Genomic DNA, 15,222 nt, shown 5'->3' with positions numbered 1-15,222 from the left:
CCACCATCTCCCCAAGTAATCAAGCTCCATCTCTTCTCAGCAATGTTTTAAGCCAACTTTCTGTCCTGCCTGCCCATATTGAAGAAAACAAACGGTTGGCTGCTAGAGCCGGTTCCATTATGGCTTTAAGCCGGGCAAAGGCATGGCAGTCAGAATTAGACCCGGCCGAGCTAGCCACTGGCTGCCCTAGTTTCAAAGAGGACGGGTTTGCTTTGGTAAAAAATACTTTGCTATGTGTGAAGGAGATGCGTCCTTTGGCGATCCTCCTTGTTGAAGAAACAGATCTGACCAAATATTAGGCGGCTTATACCGCAGAGAACCAGAAAATGCCCACGCCGGCTTACAAGATTGCAGATCTTATCCCTCCAATCCGTAAGCACACGTTCGCCCCTGAAATCGACCTGTCTGAGCTTGTTGATGATGAAGCTGAATTTCAAGCCTTGACTGGCATCAATTGGTCATCGCCTAACTTCCAGACGGTGGAGGGAGAAGAAGAACCAGTGCAGGATGATCCGGAAGCATCGAACCGCCAAGACCAGGAGAACTAACCAGCTGGACGGTTCTCAATTTTCAGCAGCAAGCATTGCTTGGAAAAACACATAAGTCATTTGAGCTTGCGGAGCTAAGTAATAGGATAGTTAAACTCTGATCTATCTTGCCATCGTGCACGTTTTGTTTGCATAACACTACTGGTCCGTCATTTGAAGATCTGCCACTTATGCTCATGATATCATCAATATGCGGGTCAGTTTTATCATTTTCCCTACACACAAAACAGATCACAAGTGCCCTAGCGGTTTACCCCAGGGTGGGTCACAATATCCCAAATAAAAAACCACTAGTAAATATAATAGTCCATAACCAGGGGTGGTTTAATCACAACCTCATATAATCATAACAAAATATCATACCTATGATATTTGCTCACACTGTCGGCTTGTCATACCTGTGCAGTATGGGTTACAACCCAAGGATTGAGAGCACAGCGCCCTGTTCAATTGGTTCATATTGTCGGCTCAAGATGCCATATGCAGTAAGGGGTAATCAGCCCAAAACTTAGAGCCAGTACTCAAAGCAAAAAATCATCATACGCTGGCGACTTAAAGTCCAAAGCCCGGCTGGGTTAATAAACTCCGGATAGATCCACATATGAACCATAAGGCAACATAGCCCTCATCTGTTTTCAATCATGTATTAACATGTCACAAGAGATGAATCTCAAAAAATGTTCAAATCAAATAGAAATCAAAAACAAGGCTTTCATAGGCTGCCAAGCCTTAAAGTCAAGTGCTTTTAAAGGGACACACAACCACTGAGTTAAACCTTCATTCAAACCTTGTAAGCCGGGCCTCACGTGACCAATCGCCGTTTTAACTTTGACCAGTTCAGGGTCTATATAAGATTGACTGTCAAGAGTACGACAAGTCATTCCAGGATTACCTGGGCGGAGTGGCAGACTTATAAAGGCGGGATAACCCAGATTTTTTTGGTAAATACACCAGGCGTCCAAGCCTATCACAAGGGTCATCAAAGCTCTTTCCATTAACAAGAACCCCAAGTAATATTTCATTCCGGGCGTACAAGCTGGATCAGCAGGGTAGTCATAGCTATGCTCAATGAGCAGAAAGCCCCCAAGTATTTTGTAACTATGGTGTACAAGCCGGATCAAGAGGGTAGTCATAGCTATGCTCAATGAGCAGGAAGCCCCCAAGTGATCATATGAAGTGACAATAAAAACTCATTATTCTCATAAATGAAACAATAAGGGCCCTAAATTATCAGGGATGTCGGCTCTATTATATTCATCATAATATATACATTGTCAAAATATGTACATCACAAGAGCTAGTGGCTTGGGTGTAATAAGGCTGAAGATGAGCAATATTCCACGGCCGGTGGGTCTCCTCCTCCGATGTGCGTGAGTCCTTATGGTCTCGAACATCAATAAGGTAGTATGACCCATTGTTTAGATTTTTGCTGACCATAATGGGTCCTTCCCAAGGCGGGGATAGCTTGTGCATATTAGTTTGATCTTGTATAAGCCGGAGCACCAAATCGCCTTCTTGAAAGGTCCCGGTTTTAACCCGGCGGCTATGATAACGGTGCAGATCTTGCTGGTAAATTGCCAAACGAGCTGCCGCAAGGTCATGCTCCTCATCCAACAGGTCAATAGCATCCTGACGTGCTTTTTCATTATCAGCTTCAACATAAGCCGCCACACGGGGCGAGTCGTGATGGATGTCACTAGGGAGAACCGCCTCTGCTCCGTAAACCATGAAGAAAGGCGTGTAACCCGTAGATCTGTTGGGGGTGGTATTGATGCTCCATAAGACTGAGGGTAATTCCTCCACCCAACAACCCGGTGTCCTCTGCAAAGGGACCATAAGCCGGGGCTTGATGCCTCTCAAAATTTCTTGATTGGCTCTCTCATCTTGACCATTGGACTAGGGGTGAGCTACTGATGATACATCAAGTCGAATATGCTCTCATTAACAAAACTCTTTCATAGCACCCTTGCACAGATTAGTGACATTATCAATTATAATACTATGGGGAAAACCAAAAAGGAAAATCACATTTTTGATTAATTGAACCATTGTCGCGGCGTCACATTTACTAACCGTCTCTGCTTCAACCCACTTTGTAAATTTGTCAACCGCCACCAAAAGCCCCGAGACTGCAAACGGCCAAGTAATTGGAATCATCCGCAATTCTTGAGCCGGAATATGAGCTCGTCTTGAAAATTTCTGACAACCATCATATTTACTGACCAAATCTTCTGCATCAGCATGAGCCGTCAGCCAATAAAACCCATCACGAAAAGCCTTGGCCACGAGAGATTTAGAGCCGGCATGATGACCACAATTTTCTTCATGAATCTCTCGTAGGATCTCACGACCTTCTTCAAGAGAAACACAATGTTGAAAAGCCCCTGTAACACTGCGATGATGCATCTCTCCATTGACAATAGTCATCGACTTAGACCGCCGGGTTATCTGCATGGATAAAGTTTCATCGTTAGGTAACTCACCCCGGGTCATATAAGTCAAATATGGAACTGTCCAATCAGGAATAGCATGGTGAGCCGCCACCAATTGTGCCTCCGGGTCGGGAATAGCAAGATCTTCTTCTGTAGGCAATTTGACTAAAGGGTTATGCAGAATATCGAGAAAAATGTTAGGTGGCACTGGCTTACGCTGGGACCCTAACCGGCTCAAAGCATCAGCCGCTTCATTTTTCCTATGATCAACATGTTCCACTTGATAACCTTTGAAATGACCAGCAATAGCATCCACCTCTCGGCGATAAGCCGCCATGAGTGGGTCCTTAGAATCCCAAGTGCCTGAAACTTGCTGAGACACTAAGTCTGAGTCACCAAAACACCCCACCCCGCTTACATTCATCTCTTTAGCCATCCGGAGACCATGGAGTAGGGCTTCATACTCAGCTGCATTGTTAGTACAAGGGAACATCAACCTTAAAACATAACAAAATTTATCACCTCATGGGAAGGTCAAAATAACTCCAGCCCCGAGCCTTCCAACTGCCTGGATCCATCGAAGTGAATAGTCCAATATGTGCTATCTGGCTTCTCCTCCGGCATCTGCAGTTCTGTCCAATCATTGATGAAATCCACAAGTGCTTGAGACTTAATGGCTATGCGAGGCATATACTTCAAACCATGGGGTCTAAGCTCAATGGACCACTTGGTTACCCGGCCTGTGTCTTCTCTATTTTGAATAATATCCCCTAGAGGAGCAGAACTAACCACAGTGATGGGATGACCCAGAAAATATTGCTTGGGTTTTCAACTAGCCATGAACTCCATACACCAGCTTCTGCTAATGCGGATACCTCTTCTTGGACTCAATGAGCACTTCATTGATGTAATAAATCGGCCGCTGAACCGGATATTCCTTGCCTGACTCCTTCCTTTCCACCACAATTGCCACGCTGATGGCTTGGCTATTGGCATCCACATATAACAACAAAGGCTCTTTATCAATTGGAGTAGCAAGAAATGGTGGTTCAGCTAACTGTTTCTTCAAGGCCTCAAACGCCTGATTAGCAACATCACTCCAAACAAAGTGATCTGTCTTCTTCATCATCTGGTATAGAGGGATAGCCTTTTCACCCAACCGGCTTATGAACTGGCTTAAGGCCGCGATACGACCCGCCAGACGCTGAACATCATTGATACACGTCGTCTTAGCCAAGGAAGTAATAACCTTGATCTTTTCCGAGTTAGCTTCAATGCCTCTTTCAGAAACCAGAAAACCCAAGAGCTTGCCTAGTGGCACACCGAAGACACATTTGGCCGGGTTAAGCATCGTCTTGTAGACACGGAGATTGTCAAAGGTCTTCTTCAAATCATCTATCAGGGTTTCCTTCTTCCTGGATTTCACCACAATGTCATCCACATAAGCATGAACATTGCACCCAATTTGATTATGAAGGCAATTTTGCACACACCACGGGTAAGTCGTCTGGGCACTCTTGAGCCCAAAAAGCATAGACACATAACAGAAGGCTCTAAAGGAAGTGATGAAAGATGTCTTCTCCTGGTCCTTAACTACCATCTTGATCTGATGATAACCAGAGTAAGCATCCAAAAAGCTCAAATGCTCACAACCCACCGTAGCATCAATGATCTAATCAATATGGGGGAGAGCAAAAGGATCAGCCGGACAGGCTTTGTTTAGGTCTATGTAATCCACACACATACGCCAAGTACCATTTTTCTGAAGTACCAGCGCCGGGTTAGCCAACCACTCAGGATGAAAAACTTAGCACCAAAACTACAGCAGGCCCAAGACAAGCAAGAACAGTCAGTCAGCACCGATCAGGCAGGAAGCAGACAGTAAGCTAAGAATACTGGAAGAAGGTGGTCGCTCAGCCAAAGCCCTAGTTCAACCAGAACAGTAGGGAAAGCGGTAGAGGCCGCTCCGTAGCTTTGGTCGTCGCACTCTAATCTAGAGGTGCATATGGTACCCAAATAAGAATAGGATAGATATGTCAAAAGCAGGTCTGATTACACCTATTCCTAATCCTAAATAGAATGTAAGGACGTAGGGATTTCTATGTAAACAGAGTATCCTATTTCCATAGTCTTGAATGACCCCTTCTCATAATAAGAATGTGCACAGTCTGGTTTGCTATGGAATGAACTTATAATCTGATGATCGAGTCGATTCCCGAGATGGATCTAATTATAGTTTTTTACTTATTTCTACAATAATAGAGCAGGCGAGTAAAAAACCAAACCTATTTAGGATAATAATTGGATTAGAGAGCCTCTACCCTATCAACGGATAGGGACAACAATAAATCCAACTGCCAAGAGCCGTGCCACTTCTTCACCAATGGCCTTGCGCCTCTCTTCATTGAAATGGCGAAGGAATTGCCTGACCGGTTTAAACTTGGGATCTATATTAAGAGTGTGCTCAGTGAGTTCCCTCGGTACAGCTGGCATGTCTGAAGGTTTCCATGAAAAGATGTCCCGGTTCTCATGGATGAACTCGATGAGCACGCTTTCCTATTTCTGATCCAGATTAGCACTGCTACTGAACTGCTTGGATGAATCGCCAGGAACAAAGTCAACTAGCTTAGTGTCATCAGCTGATTTAAACTTCAATAGGGGGTCATGCTCTGTGGTTGGTTTCTTCAAAGATGTCATATCCACCGGGTCAACATTATCTTTGTAAAATTTCAACTCCTCTGTTGCACAGACAGACTCAGCATAAGCAGCATCGCCCTCTTCACACTCCAAGGCTATCTTCCTGCTCCCATGCACTGTCATAGTGCCCTTATGACCTGGCATCTTAATCTGCACATAAATATAACACGGCCTTGCCATGAACTTGGCATAAGCTGGCCGCCCAAATAGAGCATGATAAGGGCTCTTGATTTTAACCACCTCAAAAGTCAACGTCTCAAACCTGGAATCATGATCATCACCAAAAGCCACTTCCAATGATATTTTTGCCACTAGATACGCTGACTTACCAGGCACCACGCCATGAAAAACAGTATTCGATGGCTTAAGATCTTTGTCAGTCAAGCTCATGCGACGAAAAGTTTCATAATAAATAATATTGATGTTGCTGCCTCCATCCATGAGCACCTTGGTAAATCTGTACCCTCCAACCTGAGGCGCCACCACCAGAGCCAAGTGGCCTAAGTTATCAACCTGGGGCGGGTGATCCTCACGGCTCCAGAGAATAGGATGTTCAGACCATTGTAAGTAACGGGGAATCGCCGGCTCGACTGTGGAGCTTCTGATCTCGCTTGCATAAACTCGTAGTGAAGACGTGGTACTGTCCTCTATTCAACTACTTCGGGTTACTCTGATAACTAGACTATTGCTGCTGATTCCCTTGTTCATACTGTTGATTAAAACCACCTTGATTGCCTTGGCCCTGGAAACCAAACTTGAACCGCCACGAGAAAAACCAGGACCATGAGATCCAGATCCTGAGCCGTCGTTCGGTACATGATTGTTCTAGAAAAAATTGGAATTTCTATACTCCTTCATAATGAAGCAATCCTTCTAGAGGTGAGTGGCCGGCTTTTCGTGCGTACCATGCTTTGGGCAAGGCTGATTCATCATCACCTTGAGGTTGAATTTAGGTCCTCCAAACTGAGGTGGGGTTTTTCCCTTGCGATGCTGATTATTACTCTGCGTATTGGTGTTAGCTACAAAATCCAAGCTGCCATCAGCCTTACACTTACTGTTGCCGCCTTGACTTGACGGGTTATGCTGCTGCCCTCTCGTATCGCTGCTCTTCTTTCCCTTACCCGGCTTCACATCATCAGACTCGGGGTCCTTGGTACCATCAGAGTCGGCATACTTGACTAGATCCGCCATTAGCTCCCCCATGTCATTGCAGTGGCTTTTTAGCCGCCCCAGCTTCTGCTTCAATGGGAGGAAACGAAATTTTCTCTCCAACATCAGGACTGCTGAGCTGGCATTGATACTATCCGAAGAATGTATAACAGCTGAGATCCAGCGTACCCAATGGGTCATTGACTCACCGTCACCTTGGACACAAGAATCCAAGTCCAGGATTGACATATGCTGCTTGCATGTGTCTTTAAAATTTTGGATAAAACATGCCTTCAATTCTGCCCATGACTTAATGGAATTAGTAGGCAACCCTTTCAACCAAGTATGAGCCAGCCCATCCAACATCATGGTGAAATACTTAGCACATGCAGGATCGCTGACATCCAACATCTCAATGGCCATCTCATAGCTTTCAATCCAAGCCTCTGGGGGTTGATCTGCTGTGTAATTAGGCACCTTTCAAGGGCCCTTAAATCCTTGGGCAGACGCTCGTTGCATAGAGCCAGCACTAAACATGGCACACCCAAGGTTCTAGAGGTCACACCTGCCTCCACCAAAGCTGATGGATAAACCGGAGATTGTTGTTGAGCCGCCAGCTGAGCCGCCAGCTCAGCCTCCCGACGTGCCCTACCCTGATCCACCAAGGTCTGAGCATTGGCACCACCACACGTTGGGTCATGCCTACGAGGTTGGTTATGGTGTTGTTCACTGCTCGAAACTGCTGGTGAGTCAATGTGCCTGCTATAACTCCGACTTGGTCGAGGGGTTGAATGAATCCGCTCATGGCTATAAGAACAACCCGCCTGTTGAGCCACAGCTGTCTGAAGAAGCTCTCTGGCCCTCCGCATCTCTATCGCCGCTGGAGACTCGCCTTCAACCGGAAGAGCCGCCAATCGTGATGCTGCGGCAATCATATTATCTAAAGGATTAGCATAATGACCCAGCGGTGTCGGCACGTGCTGAGGCGGAGTCACATCCAAACGAGGCGGATCCAACGTGCGTGGCTGAACCAACGCTCCGGTCACAGGCGCTTCAGCTGCCCTGTTCACCATTGGCGGGTCACTGGTACCTGCACCAGGTGTGTCGAAGAGATTTCTCTCATCGTAAACAAGGGGTAAACGACTCTGGTGCCTCCTCCTCATGACCTCGTTTGAGGCGTTTTGATCCATGGTGAGCCAGAAAGAGTCTACATGAATCTGTTGTGCCTGGGCCTCCAAAGCAGCTTGCTCCATAGCCATCCTAGCATTCTCAGCCGCCAGCTCCTCCTTGGCTTGAGCTATCTCATCTTGTAGCTTTGCCACATCCACCTTCTGTTGTTCCAGGTTGTCCGGGGTCGCCTCCACCCCCATCAGAGTCGCCAATGCCTCCAATAACTCAGTCACAGCTTGAGCCGGTGCGCGTGCAGTGCCACTAACACCAGCCGTCGCCGCAGAAGCTGAGCTAGAGGTCATAGCCGTGGCGGTTGATGAACCGAGCGCTGGCTATGTGCCAGCCATGAAGATCGCAACCTTGTTCGGTGGCTCATAGGGGTCCGGAATACTTTCGCCATCGGAACAGCCCCCAAGGCGGCTGTCTTGCAATTGATACATTGAATTAGTCTCGCATGTGGATGATTCACCATCAGAATAGATGGTTGTCCCACCACCAAACACAGATCCTTCCTCAAATTCCGCTCCATGGATAAAACCAACAAAGGCGTGCTTCACGGCGGGTTGAACCCGGGCGGGTCGTGCACGCTGAGCCGTCTTGATGATGTCGGTGTAGGTGTCCGGCTCAGGGCCCGGTTCGCCGATCTTGCCAATGAAGACGTGGATTCCGCCGAAGGGGACCCGGTACCCGTACTCAATTGAGCTAGCCTTGGGGCCCCAGCCTGCATCATTGATGTAGAGCTTGCCGCGACGACTCTTGATCATCCGGCCCATAGTGTATCCCTTGATCCCTTTGAAGCTGTCCTTCAAGAACTCAAAACCACCGTGCATTGGCCCCACGAGGGCGCCAACTATCGTGGAGTTGACACGGTAGATCTCCTAGAGAAAGGACTTAGTCGTGGAGCCATCGCAACTAGGTTAGCTTGAAGGGATTAAGCGGGACAAAGGACACAAAGAGTTTACCCAGGTTCGGCCCCTCTCAACGAGGTAAAACCCTACTCCTGCTTTGTGTTGTATTGCTATGGTTTCGATTACCAGGGAGCGAATACGCTGGACCTAGCTCTCGATTGTTTGCTACATGCCCTAAACCGCCACCGGGTCGTCCCTTTATATACACAGATTGATGCCCGACGGCTCACGGAGTCCCGACCGGCTCATACACAACGTGTCCGGCTCAGTGACTAACTACGCTTGCCTTATAATACAAGTCGAACATACATGGTGGTTCCTCCTCTTGGTCCTCAAGTCGCCACTGGGTCTTGGGCCGCCAGCGGGCTTGTATGATCCGCCATCTTCACATTAAGCCACCAGTGGTATGACCCAGCCCTCCTGGGTGGTTCATACCCAGTAGTTATATCCCCAACAGTTTACATAGTGTTGCGTGGTTCACCTACTGGTTCGACAACCTTGGTTTCATAACTGAGGGAAATACTTACCGTCACTGTGATGCATCATCCTACCTCTTTGGGGAAATACCGACGCAGTCTCAAGCCACATCAAAGGAATTTCTGGCGCCATTGTCGGGGAGCTTGATGCTAATGTTGCTTATGAAATCTTAGAGGGAATATTGGGAGTCCGACCACCAAAAAAGGGGTTTTCTTTTACACAAGAAGGGGTTCAAATTTTAGACAAATTGGGTGATTCGCATAAACATATGGTTGAGTTACAAAACTATAATGAACCTCTCAAACATATTAGTGGAACCTCAATCACATGAATACTTTGATTACTCTTTGCAATAAGCTGTTGGATATTTTAGATCTCAAGATGGTCTCTTTTCTGGAATGTTTGGGGAAGCGTAAAGAGCCTCCCGGGTTTGAAAAGCCCTCACTAAAGTGGCAAAAACTAAAGATGACAATACTTGAACCTATGCATTATGCCTAGCTAGGGGCGTGAAACTATATCACTTGTTGGGAGGCAACCCAATTTGTATCTTTTTGCTTTTTTGCTTTTCTTGTTGTTTTACAATAAATATACAAAGATGCCTCTGATTAGATGTGTTTTGTGATTTAATTTAGTGTTTGTGCCAAGAAAAGCCTTTGGGAAGATTTGGGTGATAGTTGATTTGATCTTGTTGGAAAACAAAAACTTTTGCGCACAGTACAGAAAAACCTAAAAATCACCAGAGCATGATAAATTTCTGAATTTTTTACAAAAGATTTATATACAAATTGCATATATTGTCCTAATTGTTCAGAATTTTTGGAGTTACATAAGTATGTGAAGTTTTCAGATTGCTACAGACTGTTCTGTTTTTGACAGATTCTGTTTCGTTGTGTTATGTGCTTGTTTTGATGAATCTATGGTTTTTATAGAAGGGTTTAAGCCATGTCAAAGCTACAAGATAGTAGATATAATGCAATAACAAAATTGGAATGGGTTTGCAACAGTACTTAGAGTAGTGATTTGCTTTCTTATACTAACGGATCTCACGAAGGTTTTGTTAAGTTTTGTGTGATTGAAGTTTTCAAGTTTTGGCTGAGATCACGATGGATGAAGGTATAAAGAGTAGCAAAAGCCTAAGTTTGGGGATGCCCCATGGCACCCCAAGATAATATTCAAGGAGAAACAAGCAATTAATCTTGGGGATGCCCTGAGTGGCATCCCCTCTTTCTTCTACTTCGAGCTATATTTTTATTCGTCACATATCATGAGTTTTGCTTGGAGCGTCTTGTATGACATGAGCCTTTGCTTGTTTTGATTTTTAGTTTGTCACGAGTATCCTTGCTGGACACACCTATTTGAGAGAGCCAAAATTATGCTATGATATATTAGAATTGCTCTTTATGCTCCACTTCAATTTTTTGAGCTATGGAATTACTCTAGTGCTTCACTTATATCTTTTTGAGCATGGTGTGCTTTAATATTTTTGAAGAAATACTCTCATGATTGAGAGTTAGTAAATTTCTGAAGAAATTCTCTCATTCTTCACTTAGATTATTTTGAGAGACAAAAGTTGTATGCTCATGTTCTTCACTTAGACTTGTTTGAGCTTATCAAAAGCAACATATGAAACTAGTCCCAAAGTGATAGATAGTCAAGAGGGATATAATAAAAACTTGCATAAAGATCATTGGACAAAATAAACTTGATTCTTTCTAATAGTTTTAAGATATGGTGAGAGTGATATGTGAGTCATGTTAGTGAGTAATTATGCTTTAGTAAGAATATTGGTGTTAAGGTTTGTGATTCCCTATGCAAGCATGAAAGTCAATAGTTATGCAATGAAATTACGTCCTACTTATGGTGCATTATTCGGTGTCAGTTATGCTTAATGCTCACTTATGTGATTTTTTGTTTCTTGGTTGGCTGCTTCTCAATCTGTTTTCTAGCCTCCACTTGTACTAAGTAGAAATACTACTTGCGAATCCAAAATATTTAAACCCAGTTTTGCCATATGAGTTCACCATACCTACCTATATGCGGTATTTCCGTGCCGTTCTAAGAAAATTTGTATGTGTCATCTCTAATTTTCAAAATGAATTTCCTTTTTGTGTGCTCGTACCGCTCATGAAGCGGCAGGGGGTGGCCAATATTTTCCATGCTAGATGTGTTATTCTCATGATGAGTGTTTATTCACTTTTCATTGCATGAGAGTACGGCGGTAATAGGGATGCCCAGTCCCAAAATGAAAAAGAAATTACTTTATGTTGTCAAATAATAAATTCCTTGGAAAGTGTTGGTATGGAAGGCACCCGTGGATACAGATAGCCATGGATTATGAAAGAATGGTGGAAAAAGGAATAAACTTTATTTTCTGTTTGGGAACCGCCTGTGATATATCTAGCATGGAAAGTGTTGGGAATTACTCGGTTGTTTTCGTTGACGGGAAAAGTATGCCTCTCAAAAAAATATCTCTCAATTTAAGCTTTGTGCTCTGGCACCTCTACAAATCCCTAGTTCCCTCTGTGAAGGGCCTTTATATTTACTTTATGCAATTTTATTTTTATTTGACTCTCCATGTTCTCTTATAGAGCACCAACTAGGGGGCACTATGATCGTACTTGAGCATTGGATGTGGCTAATATGCGAGTGTGTTTCATGAATGGATCAATGATTGAGCATGATGGGCTAGGGATAACTTTTTTTAGTGTTGATATTTTGAAAGGTATGGTTGCTTGTTTATATGCTTGAGTATTGAAATCTTCATGTCAAAACTAGACTATTACTTTGAACCGTATAAAAGTCTAAATGTCCATGCTACAAAAGAAAAAGAATATGTCATGAACATGTTAGGCATCATTCCACATCACAAATTCTGTTTTTATCATTTACCTACTCGAGGACGTGCAAGAATTAAGCTTGAGGATGCTGATACATCTCCAACGTATCTATAATTTTTTATTGTTCCATGCTGTTATATTATCACTCTTGGATGTTTTACAATCTTTTTGTAGCAACTTTATATCATTTCTGGGACTAACCTATTGACATAGTGCCCAGGGCCAGTTGTTGTTTTTTGCTTGTTTTTACATTGCAAAAAAATCAATACCGAACGGAGTCCAAACGCAACGAAACTTTTTGGAGAATTTTTCTCGACCTGAAGACATAAGATGGGCCAAAGAAGTATCAGAGGGGGGGCTTTGATGGGAGAACTGTTGGGGAATGCAGTATTTCAAAAAATTTCCTACGATCATGCAAGATCTATCTAGGAGATGCATAGCAACGAGAGGGGGGAGTGTGTCTACGTACCCTCGTAGACTGAAAGCAGAAGCGTTGAGTAATGTGGTTGATGTAGTCAAACGTCTTCACGATCCAACCGATCAAGTACCGAACGCACGACACCTCCGCGATCTGCACACGTTCAGCTCGGTGATGTCCCTCGAACTCTAGATCCAGCTGAGGCCGAGGGAGAGTTTCGTCAGCACGACGGCATGTTGATGGTGATGATGAAGTTACCGACGCAGGGCTTCACCTAAGCAGTGCGACAATATGACCAAGCTGGAAATCTGTGGAGGGGGGCACCGCACATGGCTAAGAAATCAACTTGTGTGTCTATGGGGTGACCCTTGCCCCGTATATAATGGAATGGAGGAGGGGGCCCGCCGGCCTCATAGGGCGCGCCCCAAGGGGAAATCCTACTCCTACTAGGAGTAGGTTCCCCCCTTTCCTAGTCCAAATAGGAGGGGAAGGAAAGGGAAGAGGGGAAGAAGGAAAGGGGGGCCGGCACCCTCCCCAATTCGGATTGGGCTTGGGGGGGGGGGCACGCCCCTCCTCTTGGCCGCCTCCTCCTCTCTTCCACTAAAGCCCATGAAGGCCCATTAACCCCCGGGGGGTTTTGGTAACTCCCTGGTACTTCGTAAAATGCCTGAACCTATCCGAGACCTTCCCGGTGTCCAAACATGACCTTCCAATATATCAATCTTCATGTCTCGACCATTTCGAGACTCCTCGTCATGTACGTGATCACATCCGGGACTCCAAACAACCTTCGGTACATCAAATCACATAACTCACAATACATATCGTCATTGAATGTTAAGCATGCGGACCCTACGGGTTCGAGAACTATGTAGACATGATCGAGACTCATCTCCGGTCAATAACCAATAGCGGAACCTGGATGCTCATATTGGTTCCTACATATTCTACGAAGATCTTTATCGGTCAAACCGCATAACAACATACGTTGTTCCCTTTGTCATCGGTATGTTACTTGCCCGAGATTCGATCATCGGTATCATCATACCTAGTTCAATCTCGTTACCGGCAAGTCTCTTTACTCATTCTGTAATGCAACATCCCATAACTAACTCATTAGTCACATTGCTTGCAAGGCTTATAGTGATGTGCATTACCGAGAGGGCCCAGAGATACCTCTCCGACAATCGGAGTGACAAATCCTAATCTCGATCTATGCCAACTCAACAAACACCATCGGAGACACCTGTAGAGCATCTTTATAATCACCCAGTAACGTTGTGATGTTTGATAGCACACTAAATGTTCCACCGGTATTCTAGAGTTGCATAATCTCATAGTCATAGGAACATGTATAAGTTATGGAGAAAGCAATAACAATAAACTAAACGATCAAAGTGCTAAGCTAACGGATGGGTCATGTCAATCACATCATTCTCTAATGGTGTGATCTCGTTCATCAAATGACAACTCATGTCTATGGCTAGGAAACTTAACCATCTTTGTTTAGCGAGCTAGTCAAGTAGAGGCATACTAGTGACACTCTGTGTAGCGACCCGACCTCAGATGGTCAAGTCTCTGTGCTTCAGTGTCATCCCTGGATCGGTAATGCTGACACACATAGTACTCGAAGGATTTATAATAGAGTGGCAATCACACACCTATTACATCGGATGTCTCAAGAGAGAACTTATTACAATAACATGGCTTAAGGCCATCTAATACGATAATAGCAGAAGGCTTGGAAGATAAAGTGAGTCCATCAACTCCAACGGCATAGCTGAGCTGCATGGCAACGACCTAACAAACCTTACTCCTCGTCTGAAAAGTATGCAACATCATACGTTGCAGCCCGAAAACGGGTCAGCACATGGAATATGCTGGCAATGTAACACAGTAGAGCAAGAACAGAATAATGCTATCACTACATGCATATTTGGCTGGTGGAAAGCTCTATGGTTATAGTTTTTGCGAAAAGCCAATTTTTCCCTACAACAAAGGAATAGATTTTAATTTTAACTATCATGGTAGTTGAAACATCATTGAGAAGGTTCCTCCAACTCAATCCCAATTAAAGTGATTAAATCCCAACAGTATTAATTAAAAATGGTGAGATACATGTGATAATCCAAATACTAGATACTCAAGAATTGTCCATAACCGGGGACACGGCTAACCATGATTAGATTATACACTCTGTAGAGGTTTGTGCACTTTTCCCCACAAGACTCGATTGCCTCCATTGGATTTCTCGCACTACACGATGTTTGAGAAATGGATGACCAAGACACCGTCTTTCAGAAACATTAACTCTCTACTCCGGACAGACCATACCAAACCTACATCCCACTACCTGCTGATCTGCCTCTTCAAGAGCTTCACGTAACTTACTCAACTATGCTAGAGCCCATAATAGCTTGTGGCTGCACACGGAATTTTCTAGCATGAATCACCTTAGTTCCCTTTGAGCCTGGGTGGCGGTCCATAGGAAGATCACATGGGTACTCCGGGATTTCCAAAAAAATACAGGCAACACTGGGTACTCCAGGTGCCTCAATCCACCCAGATGTTAAATTAAGTTGCCAC

Source organism: Triticum dicoccoides, chromosome 1A (assembly GCF_002162155.2).
Source record: "Triticum dicoccoides isolate Atlit2015 ecotype Zavitan chromosome 1A, WEW_v2.0, whole genome shotgun sequence".
Classification (NCBI taxonomy): Eukaryota; Viridiplantae; Streptophyta; class Magnoliopsida; order Poales; family Poaceae; genus Triticum; species Triticum dicoccoides.
Note: the sequence above shows the minus strand (reverse complement) of the source record.